The sequence below is a fragment of the Aricia agestis genome, chromosome 19 (assembly GCF_905147365.1).
Source record: "Aricia agestis chromosome 19, ilAriAges1.1, whole genome shotgun sequence".
NCBI classification, from domain to species: Eukaryota; Metazoa; Arthropoda; class Insecta; order Lepidoptera; family Lycaenidae; genus Aricia; species Aricia agestis.
In genome coordinates this window covers 12,689,428-12,707,773 of record NC_056424.1, presented here as the reverse complement: position 1 = coordinate 12,707,773, position 18,346 = coordinate 12,689,428, and the positions used below count along the sequence as shown (strand labels likewise).

The following is an 18,346-nucleotide window of genomic DNA, read 5'->3' as shown; positions in this document are numbered from 1 at the left end:
GAAAGGAAGTGTTCGAATTTAAGCTTTCCTTAATGGGGCGAATGAGTGAGTGAGTGAGGGACACGCTATTGTTCGCTTAAAATAATTATTGGTGATACCGTTTCTTTTGTTTGATTGTTTGTCGGTCACTGTCGCTTGCGGCAAGGATCGTAAAGCCATCTTTAGCTTTTGTGTTGTTAGTAAGATACATTATATATATAGCTCCCACGCCGGTTTCGGTGACGGTGGCCGGTTTCATTGAAATCAGGCCAGCTACGCAGGAGTAATTTCATAGTGCCCAAGTGTGTGCGCAGTACACAAGAGCACTCTCTATTCCTTAACTCTCTTAACCCAGTGGGACGGAAGACCGACACAACCGGCGAGAAGTCAGGCGCAGGACCGACTTTTTACATGCCCATCCGACGCATGGATCATCTTACTTGTCGGACAATCAGGTGATCCGCCTGCACTGTCCTAACCAAACTTGGAAATAACATGTTTCCAACGCGGGAATCGAACCCACGACCTCCGAGTCAAGAGCCGCGCTCTATACCACTATACCACGGAGGCGTTGCTAGTAAGAGTTAGTGCACCGACTACCCCCCTCCAGATCCACCAAGCAATCTTGCGAGATTTTTGAGCTTTTTTTTTTCAAATTGATTTCTGCGCGGCCTACACTTAACTGGATGTGCACACCAAATGGCTATTGGTCAACGCAAGCAGTACTTCCATTTTAACCTGCCGCCTATTGTTTTACGAGAAATGAGAATACAGTTCGGCATGGCGGAAGCGAACCTCGACCTTCGCGGTGACGCACTACGCACTCAGCGTGCCTCAGCATTTAGCTCCTAAATGCGGTCATTACGCTACCAAACAACATGAATATAACTCAACACTTACTAAAACAAGAGTCGAGATGAACCCACTTTTTGAAAGTAAGTAATCTGAAAAAAGTCTTCAGAAATAAAAAGGAAAGCCTATAACCTTCTTCGGTCAATGTGCTATCTAACACTGAAAGAATTTTTGAATTTGGACCAGTTGTTCCTGAGATTAGCGCGTTCAAATAAGCCCTTTCAAATAATTTCCTCCCGTTTTTTCCACATTTTCCTCTGTTTCTTCGCTCCTATAAGTCTTAGCGTGATCAAATATAGCCTATAGCCTACGAGGGCTGCTATTTATGTATCCGGAATTAAAAAAAGAAACAAACATATATCATTTAATATGGTTTTATTGCTTTTCAAAATATTCGCCGCGATGATCGACACACTTTTGCATACGCTGGAACCAATTTTCATAGCACTTTTTCCATTCTGATTGAGGTATCTCCAAAACGTGCATTTTGAACGCATCAACAGCCTCATCGCGGCTCGAAAAACGTTGACCACGTAATTTGTTCTTCGCGTATGGAAATAAAAAGAAATCGTTAGGTGCCAAATCAGGGCTGTACGGCGGATGACCAGTCAATTCGATCTTTTGACCCTCCAAAAACTGAGTTGTTTCAGCTGAGGTGTGACAGCTAGCATTGTCGTGATGTAATATGATTCTGCGTTGTCGGTTGTCCTTTCTTATTTCTTCAAAGACTTCTGGTAAACAAATGGTCGTATACCATTCAGAAATAACCGTTTTACGATTCTCTAATGGCACTGTAGCCACATGTCCATTAATTCCAAAAAAACAGGCGACCATTTGCTTCAAAGTACTTTTTGCACGAGTAACTTTTGTTGGTTTCGGCTCATCTTGGAACACCCACACCGTTGACTGTTGTTTAGTTTCGGGGTCATATGCATAGATCCAAGATTCATCACCTGTGTAGATATTATAAACGGCTTTTGACGTACCACGGTTGTATTTTTTTATCATTTTTTTGCACCAACCGACACGAGCCCGTTTTTGATCGATTGTCAAGTTGTGCGGAATCCAACGCGAACATATTTTTTTTACAGCCAAATGTTCGTGTAATATCTTATGTATGCTCGTCATACTTATGCTTAAGGACGCCTCTATCTCGCGATATGTAACATGACGATCACGCATTATTAGTTCCCGCACAGCATCTATATTTTGTGGGACAACAGCTGTTTTTGGGCGACCTTCTTTATTTTCATCCGTGAGCATAGACCGCCCACGATTAAACTCACTGTACCAGTGATAAACAGTGGTTTTTGATGGTGCTTCATCTCCAAAAGTTGCGGTGAGTTGAATAAAGCACTGTTGTTGATTTAGCCCACGCCGAAAATCGTAGTAAATCATTGCACGAAAATGTTCACGCGTTAAATCCATGGCAAATGAAGACACGCAATTTTCAAAATGACGCCACAATGGAAAAATAATTGACAGTCACATGAAACAAAATGTATTCTTCAACCAAAGAGTTCTATTTTCAAATGTTGTAATTACTTTTTAAATATTGTTCTTGTAAGTGGCCAGTTCCGGATACATAAATAGCAGCCCTCGTATAAATGGGCTATCCAACAGTACAATAATTGTTCAAATCGGAGCAGTAGTTCCTGAGATTAGCGCGTTCAAACAAACAAACTCTGCAGAATTAAAATCTATATATATAAAACTCAAAGGTGACTGACTGATTGCCATAGTGATCTATCAACGCACAGCCCAAACCACTGGACGGATCGGGCTAAAATTTGGCATGCAGGTAGATGTTATGACGTACGCATCCGCTAAGAAAGGATTTTGATAAATTCCAACCCCAAGGGGTTAAAATAGGTGATGAAAGTTTGTATATATATAATAATACTTCTTAACGCGAGCGAAGCCGCGGGTAAAAGCTCGTATTAGTATAGATATTGCGCCTATTGACTGTCCATGATCCTATCCCCACCCAAATCTCATGTCCAACCCCTCCCCCCTCCCCCTATTCCCAATTCCAGACTGTGACCGAGCCTGACATGCATGAGTTACAAGAAAGTTGCCGGGTTTGTTGTATGAGTTATGAGTTATGACTTAATATGAGTGCAGCAAATAGTGTTTGTTGTAAGAGATAACACTTTTAAATATTATATGAGTGTTATGTAGTAAATAGCACACTACATACCTACTACTTACTCAGTTATATGAATTATGGGGCATACGACATACCGCATACAGTTCTTGTACTATTTTCGCGACTTCCAGCGTCATTGTATAAAGTGTTTGCACACGAAACCGTGTTGTCCGAGTCAAGGACAAGTCCTACATAATATTTTACACTAGCGACTAGACTGACTAGTGACTGCCGCACTCAGAAACATTTAGACTGGATTTATATGAGTCCGCATGAACGCGCGGTTTGGCGGCTAGACCGCGAGATTACAAGCAAATGTATATGTATGTCGTAGGATTATTTGATAAAACGAAATTTCGCGAAAATTCTAGAGATTTTTCGAAAACACGGATAATTAGATAATGGTGATAACATTTTTCAATTATCCTAAAAAAATTAGTTTTTTGGGAAAACGCGAGTTGCCTTAGTAACATCGCACATTCCTAACGCTGATTGGCTTGATTTTTGCTTACTGGCCAACTCTTATTCTGATTGGTTACTATCTTTTCCTATGTATCTTTGAGGTAATACACCATAGAATTATAAAGGACATAACCTCAGAATTAGTTTCTGGTTCTGTTAAACTTTCAGCACTAATTTCACATGTATCAGTCATTTTGTATTTACAGACACACTTTTAGATAACTCTTCGCACTTATTTTCAAGTCCAACTGCAATTTTAAATACATTAAATATCAAAAACTGCTAGCTCGCTTACAAAAACATGAATTGACATTTAAAACGTCAAGTCTTCAACCAATCAGAGAAGATGTTGTTGTCAGGCGCTTAAACCGACCAATCAGTGATTTTTTTCGATAATAACTAACGATTCGTTTCGCAATCGTACTTAAGTACGATTGCGAAACGAATCGTTAGTTTTTATCAGTAAGATTGAAAAATGTAATCAACATTATCTAATTATCCGTGTTTTCGCGAAAACCCTAGAATTTTCGCGAAAATTCGATTTATCAAATCATCCTACGACATAATATATAAATTGCAGCGCGACCGCGAAGCTATTTAAATAAATCGTTTCATACATTTGCTTGTGAAGTTGTGATGTCGCGGTGCGGCCAAACCGCGCGTTTGCTCCGCCGCATATAAATCCAGCATTAATGATGATTAAACTTCTATTTAATGAAGGGTTTGCAAGACAATGTATAAGCTTAAATGTCTTCATTAAATTACTGTTAAGTAGGTAATTAATAATATTCGTCTCGGAGTGCGGCAGCTCGAGCATTGATGCGCTAGAGTTCATAAATGTCACACAAATCTATACTAATATTATAATTGGGAAGAGTTTGTTTGTTTGTTTGTTTGTTTGTTTGAACGCGCTAATCTCAGGAACTACTGGTCCGATTTGAAAAATTCTTTCAGTGTTAGATAGCCCATTTATCGAGGAAGGCTATAGGCTATATTTTATCACGCTAATACTAATAGGAGCCAAGAAATAGAAGAAAGTGTGGAAAAAACGGGGGGAAATTATTTGAAAGGGCTTATTTGAACGCGCTAATCTCAGGAACTACTGGACCGATTTGAAAAATTATTTCAGTGTTAGATAGCCCATTTATCTAGAAAGGCTATAGGCTATATTTTATCACGCTAAGACTTATAGGAGCAAAGAAATAGAGGAAAATGTGGAAAAAACGGGGGAAATTATTTGAAAGAGCTTATTTGAACGCGCTAATCTCAGGAACTACTGGTCCGATTTGTAAAATTCTTTCAGTGTTAGATAGCCCATTGATCGAGAAAGGCTATAGCTTATATTACATCACGAAATGACTAATACGAGCTAAGAAATAGAGGAAAATGTGGAAAAAAACGGGGGAAATTATTTGAAAGGGCTTATCTCACGAACTACTGGAGCAATTTTTCTGTTATTTGGCACAGATAAGTAAGTAGACCACGTGAAGGATCATAGGCTATGTTTTGTGGACTAATTTGTCTGTGCAATATCTAATTTACGCGGGCGAAGCCGCGCGGAACGTTATATTTCTTGGGTCACGAGTCACGACATCACGCGTAAACTCCTGGACCCATTTTGCTGAAATTTGGTATACTTAAAGATACTTTGAGTCCCGAAAAAGAACATAGGATACATTTTGTCTCGGAAAAATGTACGGTTACTGCACAATATACTTTATGATTTGCACGTAAACTATTCAATCTATTTTGATGGAATTTGGTATGGAGATACTTTGAGTTTCGGGAAAGGACAAGGACTACTTACTACTTATTTTATCCCGGAAAATGTGCGATTCCCACACAATATAGTTTTCTGATTTGCGCGTAAACGATTCAATCGATGTACGGGAACAACTATAAACTAAAGTCCATGCGGACGAAGTCGCGGGCAACAGCTAGTTGTAAATAAATGGATAACAGTCAGCAATACATAAATTACAATATTTGTGATTAATTACAAAGGCGTTGTGTTGAGTCATAAGCGTTACGAATCACAATTCACAATACAATAATAACACACCTTTAGTTTAACTATGGCGCTCATAGACCGGGAGATGGTGACACAAAATTCTTGGTCATTTGTACCAGTATGGCGGTTCTTCGGGGGTCTAATTACGTAAAAGCAAAAAGGACTTGTTAGTTGAGTTAATTCTTTTTTTTCGACTATCTGGAAATACATGGATTTTTGAGGAGCAAATTCGACACTCGTTATTTATCCGACGCGTTCGATTAAGAGGGCGACTAACCCCAAAAATCAAACATCGTCCTTCTCTCTTCACACTCACGCCCGTCTTTCATATGCCAGGTGAAAAAGAACGACGCGGATTCATCGCCAAATTACTTTTTTCTCAATAACTCGATAAATATACAACATTTTAAAAATCCGCTAGGTCGATCTCTTAGTGATAGAATTTCATACAATGTGTTAAAATATTAACTTAGTTCAATGCACAGTTATGGCAATAAATGAAAAATTCGTGAAAATTAGATGCATCTTTGTGATTTTTTTTCTATAGAGAAAATTTTAAGATATCGTGTTTTTGCTCAGATCGAATTCTCAGAAATATAATGTAGTATCTAATTTAAGAAAATGAAAGAATTCGGGGCTTATTTTCAAGTATAAAAATGAATTATAAAATCGACACTTTAGGGTTAGTCGCCCCCTTAACGCCCACGCGTTTGGGCCGCCGGTGCTAGCGCTATGAGTCTATGACCATCATTTTCCTTTTTGCCTTTACGTAATTAGACCCCAGCAGAATCGCCATGCTGGTACAAACGACCAAGAATTTTGTGTCACCATCTCCCGGTCTATCAGTTTGTATGAATGTAGTTCTTTGCCTCCCACGCCGGTTTCAGACTTCAGTGACGCTGGCCGGTTTCATCTAAACCAGGACAGCTATGGGCTATGGCCTATGCATGAGTCATTGTATAGTGCCCATGTGTGTGCGCAATACACAAGAACTTAGTTTACACTCTTAAGTCTTAACCCAGTGGGACGGATGACCGACACGACTAGAGAGGCGCGGCGGCAGGACCGACTTTTTACATGCCCATCCAACGCATGGATCATCTTTCTTATTTTGGTTGTTGTTAGTTGGGTTAGGTCAATGCAGATGTGACCTAACCCAACTAGCAACATTAATTTTCCAATGTGGGAATTGAACCCATGACTCGGGTCTTGGAGACCCGAGTCAAGAACTCAAGAGCAAACAACTGGACCACGGAGGCGTTGCGCGTAGTCCTTATATCAATGCCATAAAATTCATGTTAAATATCAGAGAGCTTATTTGCGGAGATTGTTGTCCACAAAACAACAAATGCGTACGCGCACCCGTTATGGGAAAGTATCGACTATCGACATTGTCGATAAAAAATATCGAGGGCACATGCCTACCAAACTTGCTTTGTACGGTGTACCGCAAGTTATAGCTGTATCAAATTTTTTTACCAAAACCTCTTGCCTATTAAAAAAATAATGAGGACGTAATTGCACGAAGTGAATAACGTACGTATCTCAGTTTACTCAGTTTTTAATTAATTTACCAAATTATATCATTTTACAACGTTTAAAAATATGTTTTTTAATTTCACTTTCCTTTGTGTGCAAGCAAATGCAAGCCTATTTTAACGTTGTTCGTGGCGGCCGAAAAGGAAGATCTTCCGACCGAGCGAGATAGCATATTCGGTCAGGCCGAAGCCCACTGACGTCATTTCAGACGTTGTATATATCTTGCCGTTCTCCGAAACTTCGATAGCGCGATGCAGGAATGTTAGGCGAATTGTGGGTACCGCCACATCACTCCCCCCCGAAGACCTGTGGTATTCTTTCGATGCGCTTGCGTTGTCAGGTGTGGGCCGAAGCTACACGTGCAATGACCAGGAGAGGGACCCCGTGCTCTGCTTGCTGACCGGTCGTTGTAGCCTATGGCTGCCCCGTTCAAGCCAGACGCGGGTTCGACCAGCGCGGATGCCTAACGCGGCTTATGGTCGAGGCGACCCGGTTATGCTTGATGTCTGCTGACGTGGTGCGGAGGGGCGGGGAGTGTTGATGATGATTGATGTCCAGAAGAATGCGTGTTCTTGTCGGTGGTCACCAATTTAACGTTGTTCGTGGCGGCCGAAAAGGAAGATCTTCCGACCGAGCGAGATAGCATATTCGGTCAGGCCGAAGCCCACTGACGTCATTTCAGACGTTGTACTCGTATATATCTTGCCGTTCTCCGAAACTTCGATAGCGCGATGCAGGAATGTTAGGCGAATTGTGGGTACCGCCACACTATCATGACTAGGGTTGCCACCCGTACTTTATTATTTAAGTATTGTACGTTATTTCAGGCAATTGTACTTTGTACTTTACGAAAATAATAAAGTACGCAAAAATACTTTATTTCAAACTAGATGACCCGATGAACCTCGTATCACCTATCTCCCAATATAAACCCTACTTGGGCTTCCACGAATGTTTCAAGACCAAAATAAGCCAAAGCGGCTCAGCCGTTCTCGAGTTTTAAAGAAACTAACAAAGTAAAGAATTCATTTTTATTTTTAAAACAGATAATTTTATAAATTGTACTTTATTTTTTTACTGTGTACTGTTTTTTTCCCACCTAAAGTAGCCAATGTACTTTATATTTTGCAAAAAATAAAGATGGCAACCCTAATCATGACCTCAGTAGAAAGGCGCGTGTATAGAAAGACTGACCGGTTTTGGGGACAAAATTATAGATTTCCCTTGTCAATCCGTCACTTTGTCTATTCCCAAAAAAAACCCTTTTCACATTGCCTATTCCCCAAAGAAACCCTTTCGACAGCGGCCAAGCATGCTGGCTACTCGATTTCTTACAGAAAATACCTCTACAGTTCAACCGTACATTTTTCCGACAGAAGACTAGAAGTTTACTGTGTCCTTTCCCGGACTCCGGTTCAGCGGGCGTCAAGAAGAAACAGACAGACAGACAGATATATACACTTTAAATACAGACACCCTTTCGCATATTTTATAATAATATTTGTATGAATGTTACCTGCAGTTACGCTATGGATACGGATTAAAATGATAGTGTTCAATAATTTGCAAATATAAAAATAATGGCTAATCTGGTTCAATCTGGTCTGAACTAAACCAGTACTGTATATTTTTACCTCCACAAACCCACAACTACACTTACTTTCGTTGCCATAATATTACTATAACTAATATACTAATATTTTGACCTTAAAAACTAATTAAACTCCAAATTTTTAAACAATTTTAGGCCTTACCACTCAGATAATAAGATCGACAAATGATTAGGTTACGCCTACAAACATTTAAAAGTTGCAATACGGTGATTAACTTCCCACACGTATTATTCATCGGGAAAAAGTTATTATAATGAGATTAGTACTGAGAATTACTTTCTACAGATAAGAATCGATATCCCCAAACAATGGCGACGCCTCGCATCGCCACGTCACGCCATCTGACCTGCCCAGGGGCGGATTCACAAATTCGCCACTATTTTTTACACGCTTTTATAAGCTTGGGTTGTATGTCATATAATATGATATAATGTATGATAATATGAGATAATGATATAATGTATGAGAGGCCGGGCCGGCCTCTCATAGAAAACAAGACCGGCGTCACCTTAACGGGTTAACTTAAGGATTACCTGCGATAATGTGTCTTGGCCTTAGTAATGGCTTAAGTATAATTAACTGATCACCAGAAATAGTAACATTTCACAGACAAAAATAGTAAACGAGCACCAAAATACAGACCACCATTTTAATGTAAAATGATAACCAAAGATTTAACATCTTAAAACCAAAAATAGTAAATGATCACCAAAATAAGTAAATGATCACCAAAATTAGTAAATGATCACCAACATTATACTAGCATTTTAATGTAAAATTATAACCAAATATATTTTTATTTAGCAAATATCCTATTAAAGAGAAGAAGACGTATAGACGGACAGACAGACATCGAAGTCTTAGTAAAAGAGTCCCGTTTGTACCCTTTGGGTACGGAACCCTAAAAGCGGGACTCTATTACTGAGACTTCTATGTCTGTCCGTCTGTCCGTCCGTCTGTCTATCTCTAGGGCCCAGGCTGTATCTCAAGAACCACTCCAGTTAGACTTCTAAAAATTTCACAGATTGTGTAAGTATATCTGTTGCAAGTACTAAAACAAAATAAAATTATTATTTAAGGGGGGCTCCCATACAAAAACACAATATTAGGTCTAATTTGTTAATAATATGCTTGTTACATGTTTTGTCAATCGTAGTGATTTATTTGGACAAAAATATCGCATTGATTTGCTCACAAGGATTTGGTGATCATTTACTATATTTGGTGAACATTTACTATATTTAGTGATCATTTAGTACTATATTTGGTGATCATTTACTATATTTGGTGGTCATTTACTATATTTGGTGATCATTTACTTTATTTGGTGATCATTTACTATATTTGGTGTTTGATTACAATTTGAAGTGTTGTCATGACTAAAATAGCTGGTAGTATTGCAATTTTAGACTTTATTTTTTGGTGTTAATTATCTTTTTTTGGTAAACAAGTTTAGGGTATCAGTGCATTTTTTGGTGGTCATTAAATTTGTTCCCCTTAGTAATTAGGATAGATGTACGGTGTACCTAACATGTAATGTAGGTATGTTAAGTAATACACCTCGTATTACCTAACACATAACGTGGGTTTTATGTATTAGGAATTGTTACATACAAACGAGTGATGTGAGTTGTTGTATCATGTATGCTAGGTGCAACTTGCAAGGCCAAGACAAGGCCGTACCATCAGGAGATATCAAATTACTTGAGGACTGAGGTACAATAGAAGATTCTTCCATATCTGTTCTTGTCTAAGGAGCGTCCTTCTCTAATGGTGATAGGGAGGAAATAGAGATACCTCATACCACTAAAACACAAACTAGAACAAGAAAACTTAAAGACTGCCGAATGTCTGAAAGCCCAATGAGGCGAAGAGGTTTAAAAAAGGTTTTTTGTAGTTTGAAAAAATACCTTGTGTACTTATGGTTGATTTGACAATAACATAATACTGTTTTATAGCTCCATTTTATCGAGATTGCATCGTAACCATATCAAAACTATTTTTTTAATTTTACTATCGTGCTGAGTGCTCGCTGACTGTCGGCGCTGACAACGGAGTGTATAATATTCATAAATACGCTATGCGTTATTCAAAAGTTAGTATTTCATAAACCTCTGGACTCTGGTCATCACGGTGCGCGTGCGGTCGGCCGACTAATTATGGTGGGCCGTTGGTTACACCAGAGGCGTGGTTAAAGTTAAAGTTATGGTCAAAGTCATGGTTATAGTTAAGGCTAATTTAACTTTAAAACCATAACTTTGACCACAGAATTTGACAGAAGACGTTGCTGGTCCGACAAGGCTTTAAATGAACGTGGGCGGGGGCGCTGCTGATAAAGGAGAACTGTCAAAAATGGCGTTTTTGTATGATGAGTGACGACAGCGTTAGTTCCTTTTTTCGCCACGTGCATTTAAAGCCTTTTCAAGCTCTATGGTTATGGTTAAATATGGCGTCCATTTTTTACTTTAACCAAAGATTAGACATTTTGCATTGTAGTTTAAGTAATAGTTAAAGTTACAGTTAAAATTGGTTGGTGCAACCCACCCTAACATGAGTAACATCAGCCTTACAAGTTACACCTTGAATGACTCTAGGTCGATCTCTCAATGATAGAATTTTATACAATGTGTTAAAATATTAACTTAGTTCTATGCACGGTTATGGCAATAAATGAAAAATTCGTGAAAATTAGATGCATCTTTGTGATTTTTTTCTATAGAGAAAATTGTAAGATACCGTGTTTTTGCTCGGATTGAATTCTCGGAAATATAATGTAGTATCTAATTTTAGAAAATGAAACAATTCGGGGCTTATTTTCAAGTATAAAAATGAATTATAAAATCGACACTTTAGGGTTAGTCGCCCCCTTAAGTAATTATATTACGAGGTTCCGACAATATCGACATTCAACATTCAGTTAGACTAAGGGTCAGCGCATACGGAACGGAGCGCAAAGAAAATGAACTTTAAAATTATTAAACGAAAGTGCAATAAATGCTTGAAAGTCGAACCTTACAAAAAATGCTGGAGCATCCTCGAAGATGCGCGAGAATCCCTTATCGCACTTTAGTGTAATAATTTAAAAGTTTATTTTCAAGTGCGCTAATAAAATCCTCTCCGCAGCCCTCCGTTTTGTCTGCGCGCTGACCCAGGCCAGGGCTTTCCAATCTTTGCCACAACCACAAGCGACCGCGACCGACAAAAATTCAAACAAAATGCCACTTTCTGAGAGAGGCTGTGGGTTTTCTACCGACATTGTCTAGCGACCCATAGGGCATATTATACCGCCCGCGTCGCTGCTTTGTAATGGCGTAGAGCCAATGATATTAAAACATCAATGCGTAGAGCAATAATAAAATTTAATCAATGCACGAACAAATAAACTCTCGACAAAAGTGACGAGACAGTAAAATCGTTTACAGCGCCTTTGAATCGTGCGATCGCACACACACTCAAGAGTCAAGACTCAAGAGTGAACACTTCAAACGCTGCAACCGTGACGCCCGTGGGCCGTGACGGTCACTACTTTTAAAGTATTGAAACTGGTAGAGCAGGAATTTTATACAGTACCCTAGTACTTTTTAACATAGTAGGTCATAAAGCCTTTAGGTCAAGGGTTCCCAATCTTTGTCAGCCTGCGAAGCAGTTGCACGTCACTGCACAATATTTTGTCACGGCACCCTACTCTACCTAGCTATTACAAAAAATATACATAAATAAACACCTTTAATAATGATAGTTACGTTATGCAGGCAAATAAAAATAAACAAATATTTAAATCTACCTGCTTTACATAATTAATATTTTAATTTGTGGTTTTGGATAATGATGGAGGATCGACTCGTGGCGCGGCGCGGCGCCCTTCTTGACTTTCCAGTTTCCACGGTGCACCAAGGCGACGCAGCGCACACTTTGGGAACCCCTGCTTTAGGTATTTATTAGTACCTGCTAGTTACTAGTAGTTCAAGGCTCTCTGAGCGTGACTAGGAGACCTTCGATAGTTGTGATCAGGGTTGTCAAGTATCCGGCTTTTGTGGGATAAAGCCGGACATAGTCCGACTTTTAAGTTACGTGTCCGGCTAAAATAAATGGTATCCGGCCTGTCCCTGGGCGACTTTCATTAGACTTTTTACGTTAACGACGCCCGAACTGTGGACTCTGGTGTGCCGTGTAACGTAAAATACAATAATATTGACGGTAGCATGATATTATGCATAATAATTAATATTATTTTAAGCGTAGATACATTTGACATGTAATCTACATTTGAAGAAAATCCTTCAGGCGGTTGTTCCTAACAAAAAATATGTAAATTTTTTAAAGTTAAATATAAGAAGTTTTGTTGCGATTGTTCTTGGCTAGGGCTGCTTAATCCGTCCGGGTTTTCCCGGATTTGTCCTAGCTTGAAGGGCGTCCAGGGTGCCTCCGCCCGGGTTTTTGAAAAGTGTCCGGGTGAATTCCGAACACTATTGTTGAAAGAAATAATTTAACTTTTAAGTCATGCAGCAATAAACGAAAGATAAAAACCCGCTAAGCATACACACGGCTTCTTGCACGGACGGTTACTCAGATTTTTACAAATTCTTGTTGAAAAAGCAAAAATTGGCAAGACATTATCCGTCCGGGGAAATAACCACATTTCGGTCAAATGTCCGGGAATATTATCGTGTCTGACCGGCGAAGGTAATTTGGGTGATGGCAGCCCTATTCTTGGCGAACAATATCCGGCTTTTTACCCAAATGACCAGCGAAACTGGCTGTTTAGTCCGGCTATTAATTTGTGGGGATTGGCAGCCCTAGTTGTGAATTGTGATTAGTTTACACTCAATTCGCTATAATATCTAATTTGTTTATGATCAATTAGACTGTTATATTAATTACAAGATTAATATTATAGTAATTACAGCTCAAATCTTTGCTAATACTATTAATAAATTCGAAAGTATGTCCGTTATCTCTTCAGGTTTAAACAGCTGGATCGATTTTGATAATTTAAATAGATTATATTTTTTTTAATCTAAATAGGTACTATAAAGTATGAACACGCTTTTTTAAAAAGTTTTCTAAGTTAGGTTTATTTACCAATAACAATCGACATTTATTAATTTGAATAATCAATCATGACAATTGATAAGTTATAACAATTTACTATTTCCTTTAATATCTGTCCTTTCTCTCCTTTCTAAAACTTTCTTTCATACAGACTTATGTCCTGTGTTTAAAAAGATTCTTAAGTCCACATAATTATCCGAATTTTTGACGTGGGAGAGCCATGCTTCGGCACGAATGGGCCGGCTCGACCGGAAAAAAACCACGTCCTCACAGAAAACCAGCGTGAAACAGCGCTTCCGCTGTGTTTCGCCGAGTGAGTGAGTTTACCGGAGGCCCAATCCCCTACCCTTTTCCTTTCCCTACCCTCCCCTATTTCCTTCCGTACCCTCCCCTATTCCCTTCCGTACCCTCCCCTATTACCCCTTAAAAGGCCGGCAACGCACCTGCAGCTCTTTCGATGCTGCGAGTGTCCATGGGCGACGGAAGTTGCTTTCCATCAGGTGACCCGTTTGCTCGTTTGCCCCCTTATTTCATAAAAAAAAAAAAACAATAATGCAATTAAAATTTGTAAATGTGAAAGCAAAACGCATTCTGAATGAGTCAAGACTGGAGCCACGCTCTAAACCACTGGACCATGGGGGCGTTAAAGCTGTATTACTGTTGGATCAAAATATTAGTATCAGGGTACACTTCTCTTTCTCGCCACAAAATGTGATAACACCCTCAATGACTAACCAGTAACCACTATCAAAATAACACACCCATTATTAAACTTTTTATTAAAAACCGCACCTAATCCAAAGGGAATAGAGTTCAAAATGTCCTTTAGACAATACTATCACATTTGATAACAGGTCAGAAGCCCCACCTAACAGTGTTATTATTTTAATCTTTAAATTATCAGTCATGTGCATTGTACACTCGCCGACAGATCCGGTTGACCACTTTTGATTGCCAATTGCCAAGATATAAGGTCTGAATGTGATAAGCTAGATCTATCTGCCTTTGATTGTACACATAATACCCGTCTAGTTAGAAGTCAGTTTTATGTATGTAAAAATGTAAATTATAATAGACTTGCTGTCCCGGCAAACGATGTTTTGCCATAAAATGATTTTCTCTGTTTTCCTGCTTTTCTCTTGAAGTTTTTTCTGGGTTTTTTTTCTATAGACCTCACGGAGCCCGAGAACTTTCCTACAAATGCAAAACCGAGGAAATCGGTTCGTGCGTTCTGGAGTTATAGCGTCAGGAAGGAAAACCCGACTTATTTTATATTGTATTAGACTAGCTGACCCGGCGAACTTCGTATCGCCTAACAGTCGATTCTTTAACTTTTGTATGTAAAAGTGTTGTTTTTAGACTTTTTCAGGAAATTAAAAGCATTCAGCGACTCATTTTATATTATAGATGACGCCCGTATCTCCGTTCCGCTAAAAATCCTTTATTGGGCGGGAATCTGTCATTTTCCCGGGATAAAAAGTATCCTATGTACCTTCTCGGAACTCAAAGTATCTTCATTACAAAATTTCAGCAAAATCGGTTCAGCGGCTTGGGTGTGAAGAGGTAACAGACCGATAGACACACTTTCACATTTATAATATTAGAGTGGTTTTTTGTTTTCTAAATATTCTATTTAAATCTAATTTTAAATAGGTACTTATTGCAAGAAGTTGTCTGGCTCTGTTACAACTTATGTGTTCTGTTAATCTGTACTGTTGTGTCTACTAATTAATATTGATCAATATAGTCATGCTGTCAATTGTTATGATTTTTATAGATCAATTCAAATCTGTTGAGCAATATAGCTCTCTCGAGAGCGATTTGCGCAACATACCTACTTGTCTGCAAAGTGGGATAGGTCATAGACATATTTTGTCATATCTTCTTATATATATAAAAATGGATTTCCAAATGTGTTAGTCGCGCTAAAACTCGAAAACGGCTGAACGGATTGGGCTGATTTTAGTCTTAAAATATTCGTAGAAGTCCAGGGAAGGTTTTTAAGTGACACGAAGTTCACCGGGAAAGCTAGCTAGTATAATATACATTTTTTTTTATCAATTAAGGGGGCAAACGAGCAAACGGGTCGCCTGATGGAAAGCAACTACCGTCGCCCATGGACACTCGCAACATCAGAAGAGCTGCAGGTGCGTTGCCGGCCTTTTAAGATACCTTATATTATATAGATTATTATAGGCATAAGTTCAGTCCCACATTTATAAATAGGCCGTTATGGGCCACGGCCTAGGGTCGGCACTCGGCAGCGTCCATAGAGACCCTATAGATTGCATACATAGGGCCGCGGAAATAAAGTATATATAAATTCGGCACTGCATAAGTTAGTCAAAACTCATATCTTATATTCCATACAGTTAAAATTATAAATGCAAAAGTGTACCTGTATGTTACGTCCAAACCGCTGAACCAATTTTGTTTAAATTTGGTATGGAGATACACTACAGCGATGAACATTTCAGTCCCGGGAAAGCAAAAGATACTTTTGATCCCGGAAAAATGTACGGTACCGCGTGATAAACCAATTTTGGCGCCACTGAGTTGCAGGCGTTATATTATAAATTATAATATATTATATATTATAAATTCGAAAGTGTACAATATGTCTGTCTATCTTTTACCTCTAACCGATTTTGCTGAAATTTGGTATGGAAAAGGAAATTTATACAACTGAATTTTACTCAACAGAGTTGCAAGCGTCATTGAGTTGAGTAAATAAAGATTTAAAAAATACATTTACTGACAACAAATTCAATAGAAAATATTATCAGTTTCTTACACAGACATCTGCAATAACATTTAAACACAAGAATTAGAAAAAAGTGTTGACTGCCGTACAGACAAGAAAATGGTATGTCATACAAAATCAATAACTCATTTAAGAAATTAAATTACAATTATAAAATTGAGGTCAAACATGACGGTGCATGTATTTTCTAATATTAATCACAATAATTATAAATGAGATCTATTTAATTTGATGAAAAAGTATAATTAGCTAATTGTAAGTTTGCTTGTTGGGTTTATTTGATTAATTCTTAATCTAGTCTTATTAAATAAAGATAGTGTTGCAATGTTATTAATGTTTCTATAATTTTGTACTGATGTATATTTAATGTAATTTATGTATATTATTGTTGGTACATAATATGTCACAGAACTCATCATATTTCTTACAATTTAGTCGCGTAAATATCTTTTCACACAAATGACTCACAAAATTATGCTCGTGTGATTCAAACAGGACTTTTGTATGAAACTAAATGCAGTATAATTTCTGCCAGCCGAAATTCTGCGACTCACAACTCACAAATTTCGCTCGTTTGGCTAGAGTGCCCACTGCCCATGTATGTGTGTAGTACACAAGCGCAAACTTTGTTTACTTTTTTATTTGTTGGGAATAATACCCAAAAGAGAGTATTATAATGATAGTGAGTACTATAATACTGTATGAGCAAATATTATTGATTTTAACACATTTTTAATTAAGAGCCACCGGCCTTCAGATCTCTGCAGCGTAAACAACGAGATGACCCGATACATTAATGAAGTGATTTTTATGCACAATGGCTAATGGCTAATATGAGCATTCTTTAGACTAACAATGTTTTTTGCTACATATATATACATATTGCACATGGACAAGTAACCTGTAATTTATTCACAGACCACTTGTCATACAGACATACATGATACATACATACAGCTTACCCACTTCATCAACTCGTGTATTCAATTATGAATCAGATATTTTAATCCAAGTATTAATCCTTCTGTTACTAAACTACTTAACAGACATACTTACTTAAATAGACCAAAGAAAGTGGAGATGGGCCGGATACATGTTATGTTACACAAGAGACAAACAAAATAAATGAAGCACAGCTATCACTCACGGAGTAGAGGCTGCCAACAAACCAGATGGGAGATGATCTAGCACTAACAGCTGGACACTACTGGAGAAGAGTAGCACTAGACAGAACTGAGTGGAAAAGGCTGGAGGAGGCCTATGCCGAGAGGCACACTGACCTTCGAGATATTTAATAGCTCGATGTCAGAATAAAAGGCTATTATTATTATTAATATCATTTTCACTTGCCCTTAGTAATTTTCTTAGAAGTTCCATGTTCCATGACATGTAAAATAGAATTTTATACATTTTTTTTTATATAAATAAAAAAATGTATAAAATTCTATTTAAAACACAAAAAATATTGAAAATTAGAAAAGATGTACCAGGGTATTTCCAGGAATATATCATCCAGGGATGCTTCAACTCCCAAGCAGCCACATGTGGCCGCAAGAACAATAGGTTTCCAAGAATCCGCAATCGAAGGATTAAAATGCTTTAAATGTGTGTCAACCTAAATTATCTCTTCATACTTAATAGCATAATTAATTCATGTGATAAGAAGATACTCTGAGCCATGGGAATGAACCGAGTAGTTTTTATACCCAAATAATTTATGGTTCAAAAACAAATTAGTGTGAAAATTTGCAACATCCAAAGTAAATAAATGTGCAATAATAAACAAAACATTAAATAAAATTAACTAACAGAGTAGCTAACTAGTGAAGATCTTATTCACCTAATTATAATTTTAAAATATTATAAAACTTTCTTTTAAAAGATAAAATAACATTTGTGGAAAGCCACACGTAACATCTTATTAT

The 18,346-nt window shown here is 38.0% G+C and overlaps 1 protein-coding gene across 4 annotated transcripts in view; it reads right to left on the bottom strand.

The window, feature by feature from the left end:
• LOC121736421 (microtubule-associated serine/threonine-protein kinase 3) overlaps positions 1 to 18,346 on the bottom strand; it is an 89,201-nt gene that overhangs the window by 69,784 nt on the left and 1,071 nt on the right. The gene's annotated exons all lie outside the window — the stretch shown is intronic.